Source organism: Physcomitrium patens, chromosome 23 (assembly GCF_059467195.1).
Source record: "Physcomitrium patens ecotype Gransden chromosome 23, ASM5946719v1, whole genome shotgun sequence".
NCBI lineage: Eukaryota > Viridiplantae > Streptophyta > Bryopsida > Funariales > Funariaceae > Physcomitrium > Physcomitrium patens.
In genome coordinates this window covers 10,003,465-10,021,707 of record NC_143432.1, presented here as the reverse complement: position 1 = coordinate 10,021,707, position 18,243 = coordinate 10,003,465, and the positions used below count along the sequence as shown (strand labels likewise).

At 33.5% G+C, this 18,243-nt stretch overlaps 1 long non-coding RNA gene across 1 annotated transcript; it reads left to right on the top strand.

The window, feature by feature from the left end:
• The first annotated feature begins 5,220 nt into the window (after positions 1–5,220).
• On the top strand, positions 5,221–6,528 carry LOC112276107 (uncharacterized). Its single transcript, XR_016500404.1, has 2 exons — positions 5,221–5,468; positions 5,601–6,528. It is a non-coding gene; the product is annotated as an uncharacterized LOC112276107 (long non-coding RNA).
• The last annotated feature ends 11,715 nt before the right edge of the window (positions 6,529–18,243 follow it).

The window sequence follows — 18,243 nt, the reverse complement described above, 5'->3', positions numbered from 1 at the left end:
AAGTGGCGGCCGTCTAGTTGGGATTTATTGTTGGGCAAGGACCTCACACTTTTGGGGCTTGGTAGACTAAGTTAACACTCTCGGTTTTAGCAGGAAATTCAGCTTCAATCGACGCCTTTGTTGTTGTACTAGATGCTTGGATGATCATTTGGGGGTTGAATGTGTCCTGCTTTCATTCTTATTTATTTTGAAGGTGAGTAATTGTAAAAATTTAGAAGCACCCATGTCATGTTAAATCCATCATGTGGGTATTGTATTATATCATATTTTTAACATTATTGGTTTTGGAATTATTTTGATAATTTGATTTGCTAATTTCTAAGATATTTGTGGTAATGAACAGGTTATATTTATTTGATTATAAAGACTAATAAAAGAAACCAGTACTTGAGAGAAGATATAAATATTATTGTCATGATTATTGCTTTAGCAATAAATAAATAAATAAAAAGTAGTTATAATTTCCTACATTTGGAAACGGATTAAATAATTGTAAGAATGTAGATGTGTACATGAAAACAGTGTTTTGACTGTTTTTGGTAAATTGGTTAAATTACTGTAAAATGGATTACCAAAGTCAAATTACACACACACACACACACACACATATATATATATATATATATATATATATCTTAAGAAATTAATATCATGTAATTTAATTTTTTTAACAACTAATATCAATCCAAAACATTTGTTGTTAGGAATGAAGTTCTTTTAGTTTGATTTATTTGTATTTATATAATAATAATGATAATAATAATAATTAGATCCACTGAACATTCAAAAAGAATAAAGAAGTGTATTAAATTTTCACTAAATGAACTTTTTTTTTTTTTTTTTTTTTTTTTTGATAAACATTTACAAAGATTGATTAAAATACTAAATTTATTTTAAATGGATTAAATACTTATAGATGCTTGAATCTATATTGCATTGTGTATTTGTGACATAAATGTTTTGAAGAGAAATTATATGAAGATTTTAATATATTTTTTTAATAATTCTATGAAATAAAAAATTGTATGAAGAAATTTGTGATAATTTTAAAATAGATATCTATATTTCTATATAATTGATACATTGGTTTATTCAAAAAATGAATAAGGTCACTACTAATTGGTTTGAATAACCTCATTCTAATAACTCAGTTTAAGTTTAGACCTTCACAATATTCTTAAATAAAAACATGTCAATTGCCAACTTAAATACAACCAATTTGTAGTAGTATAACAATTTTTTTAATATTCTCCTGAGTATTTTTTATATCAAAGCTTCTTAAAGAGAGGTTTTACTCAATACCTTGCTTTAGCTCGAAGACATTTATCAGATGTGAAGGTTGCAAGAATTATTATAATTGGTTAAATAATTAGCAAAAAAATCAATAATTTTTAAATCTTAAAGATATTTTTTATTATAAAATTATGATTTAAAAAAAATAGTTGTATTTGTTTTTTAAAAAAAGGACCAATATTTTTTTTTATCAATTTTTTTTTTTTATTATGCATGTCTTTATAATTTTTTTTATGCAACTTTGATGATGATATTTCAACTATATAACACATAATTATTTAATAATTTTTTTTTATTTGAATATTTTATTGATTAATTATTTAATTATTCTAAGACATTGATAGAATTAAATGATGCCTATTGCATATATTTTTGTGACATCATGTCTTTTACAATATACAAATACTCTAAGATTTTGTAATCAAATCTAGAAATAAAGATAAAATTAAATTATTAATTATTAATTATTTTATTAAATATAATTAAATTTTGTGATAAAACAAATTATCTTTGAAAACGTGATATGTAATAACTAATTTAAAATAAAAAATATTAAATTATTTAGACTTACATAACAGATGAGAATCCAATGCAATAACTTAAAAAAATCATTTGATAAGTAATTGTATCTAAATTCAATCTTGTGTAATCTAACTTCTTGGACAATTTTATTTATGTATTTATTTATTTTTAATATTTTTTTGAAGAATTAATATTTTCTTTATTATTCTAGAGTTTTGAATTGAGATTCTAAACCATGACTTGGATAAATATTTGCATTTAGTTTTTATTTTTTTTTAATTTAAAAACATAATTTTACAAAGTTGGTAGCTGTGATTATTATTAATATATTATCATTTTAGTGAAAGTATGTTATGGTTTTAAGCAAATTTTTCAAGAACAAGAAATTAATTGTATTATTATGTTGAGGGCTTAAATTTTAGTAAAAACAAAACAAAAAAAAAATAATAATAATCTATAATTTGTTGCTTTAAGAGTTTAAAAACATTTAAAAAAAATTATAAAGTGACTATAGTAAAAAAGTATTTTAAAGTTAAATAAAAGCCATTTAGTGAAGAAATCTATAATTACCAAATTTGAATCTTCACTATCATGAATTAAGAGATCTATTGTTAAAAAGGAATGTGGTGTGGATAAAAATATATATGGGCTTTTTTTTTGTAAGGTAAGCCTTTCTATCAATGTTTAAGTTAGTTATTTATATGGTTTTATTTTATATATGATTTATATATGATTTTTTCTTCCAAAGTTACTACCTACAATTCAAATACATATCGCTCCCTCTTTCTCTATATACATGTTGATATATATATATATATATATATATATATAAAATATAAATATATATATATTTTGGTTTTTTATAATTAATTAATTAATTAATTCTATAGATTATTTTAATAAATTTTCAAAAAATTTCATTTATCTAAAAATACAAAAATAAAATTTTATATGTTCATCAAAGGTTATTTTTATTTTATTTTATTTTTTCGTGATCAATTTTTTTTTGTTGTCCAACAGACTTGTTTGCAATCAACCCACCAACTACTCTTCTAAGTAAAAAGCTTGAGCTATGAATCTGGCAACCTTAATATTTAGTGACTAAAAAGATATCCAGTCTTGTATTGTATTCAAAATATCTCATAATCATATTCTTTATAGGTGATGGAATTTGACCATGTAAAGTTATTGCCCTTTAATTACAAGAGTGTTATATCGTTGTGATTTTAATGCTTTATTATCCTTAATTTAATTTAAAAATTAATCTTGATTTCTTTATCAACGATAATTTATTTTTATTTTTAATTTTATGAATCAAAGTATTAAATAGAATTAATACACCAAGCACAATTTTTTACTTGTCACCTCATTACTTGTAAAACACTTCAAGGACTTAGAAGATCTGAAAATTTATCACTTTCATTCTCAAACTTTCAAACCATGTTATTTAAATTTTACAACTTTAAGTTGTCTTCTTTTTATGCCCTTTTGTGACTATAAAGTTTTTGGAGTTAATGTTTATGAGAACCCTCAATAACTAACATTTTTTAGTTGTTTCTACTTACTCTAATTATCTCTAATCTAAGTCCTTCTCTTTTACCTTCTTTGTCTTCAATGTACAAAACTAATTCTTAACAAATTTAGTAAATAACTCATAAATTTGAATATAAATCAAAATAAGAATAAAAAATAACATTATATTAATATCATAATAAGCACATGTTAATACGATAATAGCATCAATATAAAATCACATCTTAGAAGTACAATGACATTTAAATATCTAGATTCTAACTACTAATTTTATTATATCATAACTATGTAATAAAAACTAAGGTGGTAGTAATCACAAATTTTAAAATAAAAAGTAGGTTGGGCAATAAATATAATTTATGACTTAGAATCTTGATTCTTAAACATGTATTATGATACAAAATAAATCCCTACTCAAAATTTAGCATTAAAAACCACCAATAGTTTTTAGACATCAACTACATTATTTATTGAGACCAAAATGTCTCATAGTAAAAAAATTGTAACATGTTTGAATAACACAAAAATGTGCAATTCTTAAGTATACATTCTACATTTTTTAAAAGTTAAGTGATCATTTCTTAAATATAAAATCACCATCAAAATAACCATTAGAATGTTATTTTTATTATTTTAACTTACTTGATATTTTCTAATACTTTTAATGTTTTTTGGGTGATATTTCATGAAATTTTGACACTAATGTTGTATAAATATTTAATTTAATTTAATTTAATTTTTTAATTTAACAATACAACTTCTTCTTTAAGCTATAAATGTTATTTTGTAAGAAATATTCTTTAATTTTATTTAATTTATTTTTAGACAAATACACAATCACAAAGTCAAATCAACAGTGTATCATTTTCTGTATAATTTATTTTAAAATTAAATTCTTGTGCACTTGTACCATAATCTAGTTCTTGAGATTTCTATATATTATTATTCCATGTTGATTTCTTTTAAGTAAATTATAACATTCTTTAAAAAAATGAATTATTATCAAAAGAATTTAGAAGTAGATTTTATGATTGATTTCTTATAACAAATCGCTTTCAAGTAATTTATACAGTATGAAGAAGAAAAAAAACTACTTATTGTTGCCACATTGTGAAAGTATTCTCTCTCTCTCTCTCTCTCTCTATATATATATATATATATACACACACAGTAGATTCTCACTAAAAATATATTTATATTGTATATATATATATATATAAATATTTTGTGCATATTTATATTGTATATATATATATATATATATATAAATATTTTGTGCATATTTGACTAATATTTGTATTTGTTTATTTATATTCGTGAAGTTTATTAATAATTTAAAATTTCTCCAAAATTATTTTAAGATTAGATGTTATTCCATCAAAGCTTTTAGAAGACCAACTTATGGTTTTGTATATACAAGTACACATCTATAAGTGTTTTTAGAAAAGACTTACAAAATATCATTGTACTTACTAAAACATTTTATTTTATGCCATTTTTATTCATTTTAAAAGAAATACAATTTAATAATAGAGAAATGGATTTATACTATTCTATTGCTACTAATAAATTTCAAAGAAAGAACGAATATGGTGTGGGCGTAAGTTTGTGTGGAGAAGACAAGGCATTGAATCATACACGCACTAAACAAGTTTAGGGCTTGGAGAGAGAGACGAAGCACACAATGAAGAGCGACGGAGGGATCCGCGTGGCGATGGGGATGGCGAGGGGAACTTACAATGATGCGAGGCTGAATGATGCCGTGGAGAGGCCATGCAGACGGGGCTGCGAGCCCCTTGTGTCAGTATCAATCCCCCTTTGCTGCAGCGCATTCCATCATCCTTTCTCACAATTCCTCTAGGTAGGTTGATCATTGCACAAGGGTGAGCTTCAGATTGCTTCACCTGTCCTTCTGGGTGAGAGCTTCAGTTTGTGTCGTCTTCGAAGTCGAGTTACGTATCGATAGATTCAGCCTCCAATACAGTCAGTTTTCCTGAATACAATGGTTGTTGTATTTGGGTCAAATACCGTTGCGAACCGTGGAGCTTTCTTGAAGTATCTTCTCTGGTTTGCTATAACATAGGGGGTGTTGTGATTCGTCGGAGTTTAGCGCTGATTTGGTAGCAAAACATGTCTTGTTCAAGTTTTGAAGCTATTCCAAGTGCTTGTAGAGATGGACTTGAATTTTCTACAAAGTGCGTGGTTACAAACACATTAGTCCTAAACAATTGGATATGACGATTGTTGAACAGGTCCCGAGTGTGACAATGGCGGGTGTAGATCACTGTCTTGAAGGAGAACCAGGCGCGTTAGCTTCTACGTGGTTTACTGTCATGCGCTCAGTGAGGCAAAATACGAGAAGCACTTGTAAATAAATTTTCTCGTTGAAGTGACTTCAAATGAACAATTAGTTAAATATTTCTTATGAAAAGTAGGGTTCAGATTCTAGCGCAGTTGGTACAGCCAACCGCCTGAAGCTCCTGAGCACCGCCTTGATGTGTTCCATCTCAAGGCCCAACGACTGACACCTTCAACTAGAGCTGCCAACCTCTTCATTCGCCGTACATCCTGGCATCTCCGCGGCGTTGTAGCTCTGTTAATTAGAGATTACTAAGGCCAATTCACGATACCACTGCTTTTCCCAGCTGGATTGTGCTACAATTTGTGCCGTATCGTTGGTGCAATGTAATGCCATTTTCGGTTGAAACTTCAAAGTTACTCAGTTCTGAAATTAAACCAACTGCAGTGATTGTGAAGCTCGGACGTGTGATTTGCTCTTGGCTGCTCAAACACTTAATGGGCATGGTGAATGTTTCTTAGTCTCTACAGACCCTCAAGCTTTATCATGCGGTAGCCGTTAAGGGTTAGATCGGTGAAGCCTTGGGAGCCTTGCGTTAGGCCACATGTCGGTAGTACACATGCAACGGTTAGAGATGGCAATTCGCAAGTTGGATGTGACGGCCGGATCCTTAGAGGAGTATATTGTGCAGTAGCACCCTTTTGCAATTCCGCCAGAGAATGTACTCCAATAAAGTGCTAATGATTTTCAAAGCATTGTTGGGGAGCTTTCTTTGTGAATATATCTGCTCTAAGGATGTGAAAATAACTTTCTTTATGTTGCAGTTCAGTGATGACATATTTAAATGAAATTTCTCCCTAAAGAATTATTTCTTGCACAAAATGATGTTTTACCTTGATATGCTTAGTTTTAGTTCTAGTGTAAAATATTGGATTTTTAGCAAGTCAAATGGAACCCATATTATCACAATTGAGATGAAAATTGAGATGAAAATTGTATACACTTGGAATATGAGCTTTGGTTAAGATCAAATTGAATTGATTTATTAGATAAATGTTTTGGTATTTTGGATGGAAATAAAATGTATATTACAATGAGTAGCTTCCATAGATACACAACCTTTTTAGTTGTTTCTAAGAGCGTCTTATACTTAGCTTCTATAATATTGCAAAAAATTGTTAATTGTCACTTGCTAGAATATAAAATTAGCCTAGAAGCTAGTTTCAATATGTAGTCGGTAGTAGAATATTTGATCTCAAGACAATCAAGATAATTTACATCCATGAATTTTTCAAATATAAGGTCTAAAGATTGTTGATAATTATCAAAATTGACTATCTTCTTTATATAGTTTAGAATGTGTTTCACTATTTCTACATATTGCTGCTATTGTTTGGCCATAAACCTAGCAACAATATCCAATATATAAAATAAGTTGAGTCTTATATTAGTAAAATACTTAAAAATATCTACTATTTTATAATATTGGATAGTATCAACTAATGAGGTATTATCACGGACATACAACTAAAGAAGTTTCTAAAAGGTTTTAGAAGATTCTAAAAGGTCCTAGAAGGTTCAAGGAGGTTCCAGAAGGTTCTAGTAGATTCTAAAAAAGTTCTAGAAGGTCACAGGAGGCTTTAGATGATTTAGGAAGTTGCCAAAGAAGGATCTTAGGCTTGCTTTGTTTTCAAGCCTCATAGAAACTTTTCAAGAAGCTTCCTTAGACCTAGTATATATAGGAGTCAAGATTGAGAGATCTTCACTCTCGACAACTCACTTCTTGTAGTTTAGCTAGGATCTTCTTGTCTTGTATCTAGTTGTTGTTCTAATGTCTAGCTAACTCCATTTCTTGGTCTTGAATCCTTGTCTTGTATATGGTCTATAAAAATTTGTCGAGACTGCCATAAAATAATATTAGGAGCTTGATCTTTCTTGACAAAGAGTGGACTACACCTCTTCTTGGAAGTACTATAGCATTTTAGAGGTTGCAAATTACCCTCCCGTAGATTAATATTGTTCTTTACTTAATATTCTTTTGATTTCTTTTCTTTATATCATAGATCAAGTTTTTTTCTTTTAAAGTTGTGTGTTTCTTTATTTTTTTATAGCAAAAGGTAGAAAAGTCAATATAACAGGCTCTAAAGAAATCAAATTAGATTCTATTATTAATATTCTTGAAGTATTGAGAATTAAGACAGAGACTTTGTTAAAGCAAAATGATCAAAGAATACATAATGGTCAAGTAGTTGGAGTGCCTCAACCACCACATCAAATTGCAATAGAGGTTTAAATTCTCAAACAATTATATCTACTTCAAACATAGGAGATGCATCCACTTAAAGCAATGATCTAACAATAATAACAACAAAAGTACTAAAAATCAGCCTTCCAAAAAAGTTTGATGGCACTCGCTTAAAATTTCATGGCTTTGTAAACCAAGTATGATTAATCACCTTGCTTCAACCTCAACGATATTCTACTAAAGCATCTTGTGTTGATTTGGTTGAAACCTTATTCTCAGGTCAAGATTTATCATGATTTATTCCATTATTTAAAAAGAATTCTCATATATTGTATAATTTTGAAGCATTTTTGATAGTATTTGTGGAAGCATTTGGTAAATATGATAAGATTCATTCTTCAACAATTAAAATTTAAAGTTTTTGATAAAGAATGCACTGTGCATCAACATATGCCTTAGATTTTTGATAATTAGTATATGATATAAATTAGGAAAAAGATGCATTGATGAGCCAATTTTATTGGAGATTAAGAGACAATATCAAGGACTTATTGTTGTCTATGCTAGATCTTCTAACACTCAATAAAGCCAATAGTGAAGCTGTAAAGTGCGATAACCATTTATTTCAATAACAACAAAATAAACGTTCTTTAATTATGCTACATATATATACTAATTATTTTGTAACTTATTCACCACCTAATTCCAATGAGTAGTTGGAAGCAAAAGATATGCATATTGATGTAGTTTGCTTCAAATCTCTTTTTGAGCAAGAAAAAAAGTGTCAAAAGAAATTTGGTCTATGCTTATATTGTGAAAAACCTAGCCATAAGATTAATAATTTTTCAAAAAAATGCCAGCATACATATTGAATGAGAAGTGTTGCCACATCATCAAAAGCATTGGAAGAAAACAAAAGTGTCTAGCCACAGTAGGGATCGTGTGGTTGGATTCTTTACTATCACAAACCAAAAAAGGTCTTGTACTCTCTGCCAGCCCTTCTTGTTGTTTTACTATACTTGTATGATTAAGAGCCACAAAATTAGATTGTTATGCATTACTTGACTCTGAAGCCTTTGCATGTTTTATTGATAAAGAATTTTTTAGATCATACAAAATCTATATGGTCAAAAAATCCAAAGCTATACATGTAGAAGTAATAGATGCTTGACCTTTATCTTTTGGAGACATCATTCATGAAATGATTCCATTAGAAATAACCTTTGACAACTATAGCAGCCAAGTAGTATTCAACGTTATTAGATCACCATCAAATCTAGTCATTTTAGGACTCTCATGGCTTGAAAAATACAATCCATAGATAGATTGGGTATCACGAAAGTTATAATTTCTTCTAATAGATTATGGAACCTCTAGATCAATGAAAAAGCTTCTAATACTTGACAAGTCAAAACTTAAACAACATTTATTTATTGGAGCTAGAGTATTTGTGAGGGCGACGAAACAAGGTACTACGTTTGTTGTCTATGCAAATCCACAATTAGAACCTATGGTTGCTACAACAATAATTCGAGAGGCGTTTAAGGATTTTGTAGATGTATTTGAAAAGAAAAATATGGATATCCTGACAAAGCATCACCCTTACAATTGTATAATTAACCTTCAAAAAGGTGCTCAACCATTGTTTGGACTTATCTACAATTTATCCCAGAATGAGCTTACAACTTTAAAAGAATACATTGAGGAAATTTATTCGATATTCCAAGTCACCAATCTGATATTATTTATAAAGAAGAAAGATAGATCCTTACAAATGTGTGTCGATTATCGTAGTTTCAATAAAATCATGATAAATAATCAATATCCATTGCTATTGATATCTGGACTTCTTGATCAACTTAGCCAAGCAAAGATCTTTACAAAAATTGATCTACAAGTCATATATAACTTCATACGTATTAAGGAGGGAGATGAATAGAAGACAACATCTTGCACCAAGTATGGATATTTTGAATACAATGTCATGCCAATATCAATGCTCTAGCAAATATTCCAACAATTAATGAATGACATATTTTGCAAGTATCTCAATGACTTTTTTGTGATCTATTTGGATGATATTTTGATCTTTTGTAAGAATCCAAAAGATCACAAAAAACATGTCCGTTTTATGCTGAAAAAGCGACAAAGTGCTAGGCTATATACAAAACTGGAGAAGTGTATATTTCATGTACCTCAAGTTTAATTTGTTGGATAAATTATTTCCAACAAAAGTCTTTTTATAGATCCAAAGAAAATACAAGCAATCATCAATTGGGCAAAGCCAAAAACTATATGTGATATCCAATGCTTTCTTGGATTTGTAAACTTCTATATGATTTTTGTTAAGAATTACTCCAAGATTGCTCCTCCACTTATGTGGTTGACATGCAAGGATAAATTAGATTGGAGCCTTGAAGTAGAAAAAGATTTTCAAAGCTTAATAGATGCTTTCACAACAACTCCAATTTTGATACATCTAGATTTTAACAAGCCCTATTTTATGGAGACTAATGCTTAAGACTTTGTATTAAGAGCAGTTTTATCTTAATATAGAGAAGATGGAAAACTTCATCTAATTACATTCCATTATAAAAATTTTTCAATGGAAAAAATTAATTATGAAATCTATGATAAAAAACTATCTGTTATTGTAGATTCTTTCTAAGAATAGTCCCACTTTTTTAAAGGTGCCTCTCATTAAGTGACTACATATACAGATCATAAAAATCTTGAATACTTCATATCAGTCTAAATATTGAATCGTTGCCAAGCATGTATCACGGATATATATATTTATTTCAATAGTTACTTATATGATTAAGTAGAAGTAGGTAAATATAGAATAATTTCATAAAGTCTTCTAGAAAAGCTTTCTAGAAGCTTCATAGATGCGGTTTTGACTTTAGATGTATTTGTAGGTTAGAAACTTGGCCAAAAAGCTAACCATATATTAGTAGCTTGTAGAAGAAGTTATCTTGTGTAGTAACTTGTGGAACAAGCCAACTATGTGGTGCATACATAGATAACTTGCCTTATAAGATAAGACATGTGGCTAGCAAAGTCAACATATGTTGGAGGTCCTATAGGACATCGCCACATAGCTCTTAGTTAGATAGTATATATGGAGGCAAGAGTAAAGCCTTCTTCACTCTTGTCAACGCTTTTTTAGTCTTAGTCTTGTTTCAAGACTTTCTAGTCTTCTTATTTTTGATAATAGCCATTCTAGTTAATATTACATCACTTTTGGAAAGACTTTCTAGTTCTATTCAATGATAGAAGAGTGTATTGAAGATTCTCTTTCTTCGAGATTCATGTCCTTGACAATTTGATAAGAGTGCTAATATATTATTTTTGTCTTATTTTAGAAGTGAGTGGATTGGTCTACTTCTATTGTTGTATTTTGAAGGTTGCGGACTACCTACCTTTAAACAAAAAATCTTATTTCTAACACTGATCTTTTCTTTAAAGAGAGTGGATCATTTGTTAGGGACATAGTCCTTAGAACCTTCTAGAGATAAGTTTCTAGAACCTTCTAGAAGCAAGTCTCTGGAACCTTCTAGAAGCTTCCTAGTTAGTGGAAGTTGCTTGAGAAACTTCCTAGTTAGTGGAAGTTGCTTGAGAAGCTTCTTAGTTGGTGGAAGTTACTTGAGAAGCTTCCTAGTTGGTAGAAGTTGCTTGAGAAGCTTCTTAGTTGGTGGAAGTTGCTTGAGAAGCTTCCTAGTTGGTAGAAGTTGCTTGAAAAGCTTCCTAGTTGGTAGAAGTTGCTTGAAAAGCTTCCTAGTTGGTAGAAGTTGCTTGAAAAGCTTCTTAAATAGGAGTATATATTGGAATCGAGGTTGAAGAGTTCTTCAGTCTTGTCAACACATCTCTTAGAGCTCTAACTCACCTCTCTAGTGTTGTTCTTGTATTCATCTGATTAATCTAGTTCTTGCCAGTTCTTCTTGAACTTCTTGTTAGATCTCGAGCCTGTATTTCTGTATCCGTGGCAGTTTGTCGAGACTGAACTCACCTCAGATATCAGAGCTAGTTTCTTCCTCGTTAGAGTGTGGATTATCCCTCTGCTTGAAGGTGTACTAGCATTTTAGAGGTTGCCGATTACCCTCCTCTAAACTGATACTTCTTTTGTTCCAATATTGGAGTCTTATTTTTCTTGGAGAGAGTGGATTACCCCTTTTCTTGAAGCTCAAGGCATTTTAGAGGTTGCGGAGTACCCTCTTCTAAACCAATATTGTCTTCTTGTAGAGTCATTTCTGTCCTTCTCTTAGAATGGCTGGAGGCCAAGACATTAGTATGACAGAAAGTTTGGAGTCCAAGTTGGATGCTATCATGAATGCCCTCGATACGTTATCGCTAAGAACTGCAGAAATTGAAGGAGTCGTGGCAAGGCTTCATAATGATGGAGCATCTGGGATGGCACAATCTAGGTTGCACCAGCCTCAAACTTCTACACTTGGAGAAGCAACTTTGCCTCAGGTTCGACAAGCACCATTAGTTCTACAACATAAAGAGCCTCGAGTTAGCCTTCCAGACAAGTTCAATGGTACGCGTTCCAAGTTTTGAGGATTTGTCAATCAAATCAGGTTGATAACAGTTTTACAGCTCGAACGCTATCCAATGGAAGAGTCAAGTGTTGGGCTTGTTGGAACCTTACTTACAGGGCAAGCTCTATCATGGTTTGCTCCTTTGTTTGAGAAACGATCATCCACACTAAACAACTTTGAAACCTTTTTGGAGGCATTTCCGGAAGCATTTGGTGAACACGACAAGGTTCGATGGGCTACAGCAAAGATCCGATCACTACGACAAGGGATGCACTCTACATCAGTCTATACATCGGATTTCAGGCAACTAGCATGCGACATCAATTGGGACAAAGAAGCATTGATGAGTCAATTCTATTGGGATTTAAGGGACGATATGAAGGATTTACTGCTAATTCTTCCTGATCCGTGAATGCTCAACAAAGCTATTAGCCAAGCTGTGAAGTACGATAACCGCCTATTCCAACATCGCCAAGACGAATGCTCAAGACAACATATGATTTGTCACGCCTCAACTATGTCGGCAAGCAGCGTGAATTCACATTCAGAGGTAGAAGACATGCAAATTGATGCGGTACGTGTCAAATCCCTTACTTTAGAAGAAAAAAAGCAGCGTATGGAGGAAGGTCTATGCTTATATTGCGATGAAGAAGGGCACAAAGTTGGAAACTGCCCCAAGAAGCAAAATCAACGCATTGTCAGGACTAGGGGCGTGTTTGTTCAGGAAAACGAAGATACCCAGTGTCATGGACATACATTGGAAGATTCTTCAAATATTCTTCTAGAATATTCTCTAAAGATTCTCTAAAGATTCTCTTTAGAAGGTTCTAAAAGATTCTTAGAATATTCCCTAAAGATTCTCTTAGAAGGTTCTAGAATATTCTTAGAAGGTTCTAGAATATTTTGATAGATTCTAGGAAGTTGCTCGAGAAGTTTCCTAATTAGTAGAAGTTGTTGGAGAAGCGTCCTAGTTAGCGGAAGTAGCTCGAGAAGCTTCCTATTCAGTAGTATATATAGGAGTCGAGGCTGAAGGGTTCTTCAGTCTCGACAACACATCTCTTGGAGTTCTAGCTCACCTTTCTGGTGTTGTTCTTGTACTCATCTGTTTAATCTAGTTCTGCCACTTCTTCTTGAACTTCTTGTTAGATTTCAAGTCTGTATTTTGTGTCCGTGACAGTTTGTCGAGACTACATTTTCATTGGTATCAGAGCTAGTTCCTTCTTGTTAGAGAGTGGATTACCCCTCTTCTTGAAGGTGTGCTAGTGTTTTAGAGGTTGCGGATTACCCTCCTCTAAACTGATATCTCTTCTTTCTCAATATTGGAGCCTTATTCTTCTTGGAGAGAGTGGATTACCCCTCATCTTGGAGTCTTAAGGCGTTTTAGAGGTTGCGGAGTACTCTCCTCTGAACCAATATTGTCCTCTTGTCAAAACTCTTTTTTCTTCTTTCTGAAGGTTAGCCGAAGGTTAAGACGTTAAAATGGCTCAAAGTTTGGAATCCAAACTAGACGCCATCATAAATGCTCTTGCCTCGTTGTCACATAGGACAACAGAGATCGAAGGAGTCATGGTAGGACTCCATAACAATGGAGCATCTGGGATAGCGCCATCTAAAGCATATCAGCCTCAAACTTCTGCGCCAGAAGAAGCAGTTCTACCTCCATTTCAACAAGATCGAGTAGTCCTACAACGAAAGGAGCCTCGAGTTAGTCTTCCGGATAAGTTTGATGGAACTCGTTCCAAGTTTCGAGGTTTTGTCAACCAAATCAGGTTGATAACAATTTTACAGCCCGAACGTTATCCGACGGAGGAAGCGCGTGTTGGGCTTGTTGGAACCTTGCTTACAGCACAAGCTCTGTCTTGGTTTACGCCCTTGTTCGAGAAGCGATCGCCAATCCTGAGCAACTTTGAAACGTTCTTGGAGGCGTTTGCAGAAGCATTTGGCGAGCATGATAAAGTTCGATGGCCTACAACAAAGATCCGATCGCTACGACAAGGAACACGCTCTGCATCAGTCTATGCCTCGGATTTCAGACAATTGGCAAGTGACATTAATTGGGGTGAAGAGGCGTTGGTGAGTCAGTTTTATTGGGGCTTGAAGGATGATGTGAAGGACTTGCTGTTATCTCTTCCTGATCTTCAAACGCTCAACGAAGCTATTAGCCAAGCTGTAAAGTGTGACAACCGCCTATTTCAGCGTCGCCAAGACCAATGTCCAAGACACCAAATGACTCATTACGACGTGACTATGTCTGCAAATAGCTTAAACTCACATTCGGAGACAACAGACATGCAAATCGATACGGCGCGTGTCCGATCTCTTACTCCAACAGAGAAGAAACGGCGTATGGAGGAAGGGTTATGTTTGTACTGTGGAGAAGAAGGTCACAAGGTTGGAAATTACCCAAAGAAGCAAAATTGGCACCCTGTCAAGACTAGAAGTGCGATGATTCCGGAAAACGACGCCCAGCCACAGTAGGAACCGTGCGGCTGGACAATCTAATATCACGACAATAATCAGGTTCCTCCTTCTCTGTCCAACCTGCCCGTTGTTTTACAATTCCTTTGTTTTTAGGCCCTCAAAAACAAAAAACTTTAGCTTTATTGGATTCGGAGGCATCTACTTGTTTTTTAGATGAAGGGTTTGCTAAACGCCACAAGATCCGTTTAGTACAGAAGTCCAAACCTGTTCACGTAGAGGTGATAGATGGACGACCCTTATTGTCAGGCAACGTTACCCACGAATCAGAACCTATAGAAGTGGTGTTTAAGGACCATAGTAGTCACGTTATTTTTAATATTATTAGAACCCCATCAAGCCCTGTTATCCTTGGTCTTTCTTGGTTTAAAGATCATAATCCGTCCATTGATTGGAGGCTACGAAGGATAACATTTCCTGAAAAAAATAATAATAAACCTGTTGGTAGAACCTACATGAAGAAATCCATGTTTATTGGAGCGAGAGCGTTGTCGTATTACGTGCTTTCCTGCTCGAGAACGCGCAGGGTGTCTGGCTGTAGAAGGTAGTATGGAGATTCGCCGATAGTCAAGCAGTCTATCAGTTTTTGACTGCTAAAATATAAATGACTGCAACAATGTACCGTAAATCTATACGGGTGCTCTTCGACTGCTTGTCGAAGTCCTTTTTGCCCCAGCCGGTAGGTCTCTAGACGTTACAGAGAACCCCGTACAACCCAAACTGTTAACCTTCAATACTGCTTTGTACTTACGATCTTGTATCCACTGACTGTCTTGTTAGATTAACCCAATAAATTTCATTCACTCCGCATACTCAATCCTATAGACACCCTTTTAATCCTTCAATCACAGACGTAACTCGATTTCACAAAACAGTCAAGAGTATTCAAACCCACTTCATTTAAAAATCCCGATTCACCATTACAACACTGACTTCAGCAGCGATTGCCTCAGTCTTCCCCAAAACTCTACGAAGAAGAAAAATCCAAATTCTATGTCTTTCCTTCCCCGACCCGAAGCATGAAGCTCTTCTCTCTAATTCCCTTGATCTTCCAAAAACCTCCAATGAAAACCGAACTAGTAACCTTGTAGAAGCTTGAAAACTCGCTCCCCCCGATTCCCCGAACAAAAAAAACCCCCCCCTTCAAAACTATATCCTCCCTAACCTTATCCTCTGAATTTCTTCAATCTTCCTTCTTAGATCCGAAATTGGCTCCCACCTCAAGCTTGGATCCGAAATTGACTCTCACCTCAACTTGGATTCAAAATTGGCTCTCGCCGCCAAGCTTTCTCCTCTGTTTTTACCTTTAAGAAATCCATTTACCGAAAACAACGTTCCCTGAGACGGCACAGAGAACAGGACAGCCTGAAACAGAATCGAACCCCGTAATCGGGACCACATTGAGTCGCCCGACCAATTCAGGTCCTATATTGGTAAAGATGCCCGTAGTAACCTGGATGTTCCCGTAATTGGGTCAAATTGGTCCTCGCATCAGATTGGCTAAGACCCGTAGTAAGACCTGGATTTTTCGTAACTAGACTGCATTGGGTTGCCCCACCAATACAGGTCTCATATTGGGTAAGAGGACCCGGATTGGATTATCGAAATTCGATCCAATTGGCTCCTCGAACCCGTCGTGTGAATTGGTCCTTCTCTTCTTGCTGACTCCCGTTATTGGAATCGAATGGGGCATTTCAGTATGCCCCGGCTGACTGTAACGGAGTCACTAAACTTGTCCACTCAGTATTTGTACTGGAGTTGGTCGATGCTCCCAATATTCGAGGTAACTGAATATTAATAAAATTCCCCTTTCTTTTTATTTTCACTGTATACTCGTGTTACAACACGACATCCACCCCCTCTGAACCTGTGCATCCTCCGGTATGCACCAATTTACCCAATTGCTGTTTGATTCAGAATATATCCCCTACGTCTTTGTCCAATTCGTCTTCGTCACCTTCATTATCCATATCACTTTCATCTTCTTGCTGCGGAATCTCTGTACCTTCATTAAGGTCTTTCATATTCATCTCTGCGTGTCTTCGTTTAAATATTTTTACTCTCTTCCCTGCAATTGGTATTTTCAATTTTGTACCATCTAACTCCCGTAATGAGTAACTCGCATTATCATGAACAGTTGTTACAACATATGGTCCAAACCAACGTTTTGAAAATTTCCGCAAAGTACCATGTTGATTATCCAGACTATTGTCATAAATAAGTACCCAGTCACCTTCTTCGATTGCTTTTGGTCTCAATCGATGTTGCTTATTGAATCGCGCCTTGTTTTGTAACCTTGCTCTTTTTAACCTTTCCAATGCTATCTGGACATCTTCCGTTCTTTGCTCCAATTGTCGAATCCTAATAGCCAGAAGTTCTTCTCTTGTCAATCCATCTTCCCATGGTAGCATACTCCAAGTAAGTACCTTTTCTTCAATCGGCATAATTGGTTTTTGACATGTCATAAGTTCTACTGGCATATATCCTGTCACCGAACTATGTGTTGTTCGATCAGCCCATAATGCAAATGACAAAAGTCGTGGCCACTCTTTAACCTTCCCATTACAAGCTTTAACCAATGCTTTCACAATCGGCGGGTGACCGCGTTCGCTTTTCGCATTCCCTTCCGGATTATAAGCCGTAGTCAGTGATAGTTTAACTCCACATTTTTCAAAGAACTTACGAGCTTCTTGTGCATTTAATTCTCCACGATCTGCAGTGATTTTTGCTACGCACCCGTAACGGCAAATGACATCTTCAAGCAAAAACCTACAAATCCCCTCTGTAGATTTTGTCCTCAATGCTCTTCCTTCTACTTGATTTGATAAATCTTCATGAGCTAAAACCAAATATCTCATCTGCCATAACCCAACCGGCATAATAACCAAATCAACAATCCATTTAAAATGAATAGCCTGAGGATACGTAGGATGAAGACCATCTCGATGTCGGATATTAGAATACGATTGACAGATTTCACATGACTCTACAAATGAGAGCACATCTCGATACATATTTTTCCACCAATATCATTCCTTGAGTTTAGCAAAAGTAGCCCAGATTCCTCTATGCCCTGTCCATAAACTATCATGAAACTCCTTTAATAATTTTAGTTTTTCTTCCCTTTTGCCTATCACTCGTTGTGGCATCCCAATTCCTTTCTTCGGTCTCTTCCATAAGAATCCATCTCGAAGTAAAAATCCATATGCTTTTTTTCTTATTTGTTTGAATTTTTCTGTAGACCAATTCTCCTGCTTAGACAAGGTATTCAAATAATGACCAATATCCAATAATTCTCCTTCATAAGCTTCTTCAAGAAATAGCTTGTC